Source organism: Schistosoma mansoni, chromosome 1, assembly GCF_000237925.1.
Source record: "Schistosoma mansoni strain Puerto Rico chromosome 1, complete genome".
Classification (NCBI taxonomy): domain Eukaryota; kingdom Metazoa; phylum Platyhelminthes; class Trematoda; order Strigeidida; family Schistosomatidae; genus Schistosoma; species Schistosoma mansoni.
The window spans coordinates 55,900,894-55,902,257 of NC_031495.1; the positions used below are offsets into that span (position 1 = coordinate 55,900,894).

The 1,364-nt window shown below is 32.8% G+C and overlaps 1 non-coding gene across 1 annotated transcript; it reads left to right on the forward strand.

The window, feature by feature from the left end:
• Positions 1-787: 787 nt before the first annotated feature.
• Smp_tRNA_02319_Gln_TTG.1.1 lies at positions 788-854 on the forward strand. Its single transcript has one exon. It is a non-coding gene (tRNA).
• The last annotated feature ends 510 nt before the right edge of the window (positions 855-1,364 follow it).

Sequence of the window (1,364 nt, forward strand, 5' to 3'; positions counted from 1 at the left end):
ATTTTTATGAAATAGGTATTCAATAAAAAAAAATTCAATCATCAGTACTAATGTATATGAAATGGTACATTGAAATCTGTTTAGCTCAAAGAAGTAATAAATCTTGTTTTCGCTTTTTTTGTTGTTGTTAAGTTAGACAGAAATTAATTACATTTTGATTAATTTAAAAATGAAAGAAAGAAGTCATTATTGGTACAATATGAAATAAGAGAATAAACTAGTAATAAGATAAATGATTCTAATGATCTATGCTTTCTGTCTCCTGTAAAGAAGAAATAAAAATTTCAGGAAAACAAATTTTTTAAAAAATGAAGTAACTAACTAGTAAAATGTTGTATAGTAGTGATTGAAGTGGACAGGGGAGGAGGTGTAAAATGAATCCTTGTACCAGTATAGAAGTTTCAATTTTGTAAGTGTATTTATTTCAGAGAAAATGAATGAGAGAATATTATATTTTACTAACTGAAGTCCTAGCTTACAGAATCAAACATAAATAAAGATATAATTAATTCACTTAGTATTGTTTGTTTGAATCTTCCCATTGATGTTTAGGACTGCAACTGGTCAGTCTCTAATTGGCGTATGTGCATACTGTGCGTATTGCCTCGATATAGCCTTATTTCACAAGCATTGTAAGCAAAGATGGATAGTGGCTAACAGTGGAATCCAGGACGCGTGTTTCGTCCTGTTTGGACTCGTCATCTGGATGGACTTGCATCTCAGAGTTGATGTTCACTCTGGGAATCGAACCCAGTACGTTCCGCTTCAAGCAAGTGGCTATCAGGACTCAGTGGCCGAGTGGATAACGCGATGGTGTTTGAAGCGAAAGGTACTGGGTTCGAGTCCCAGAGTGAACATCAACTCTGAGATGCCAGGTACATCCAGCTGACGAGTCCCAAATAGGACGAAACGGGCATCCTGGATTCTATTGCTAGCCACAAACCATCTTTTCTTACCAAAGATATAAGTGTTTATAAACATAGGAAGCTAATAATATCATTTACGAATGACTGAATAAAGTAAACGTATCTATCTGTAACTAGTGAATCACTCGGACGATAAAATAAGATGTAAATCGTTTTATTTCATATAATAATACTACATAAAATAACAACAGAAAACTAGAATTAAACCTGAAATTTTTTTAAAACTACAAGACAGAGATTCGATAAGTATTGAGAATTACTCCATCAATGAACAGAAAACAAATTTACTGTTTTGAGGTGAATGGTTAGATATGATTTGAATATAGCTTAGGAGATTAACGACCATTCATTTAGTTATAAGCTGTTGTGCCACGGATCAATATCAATTAAAGAACTTTTAAAAATCAGTGGAATCAATAATCAATTGTTTGACCCTCA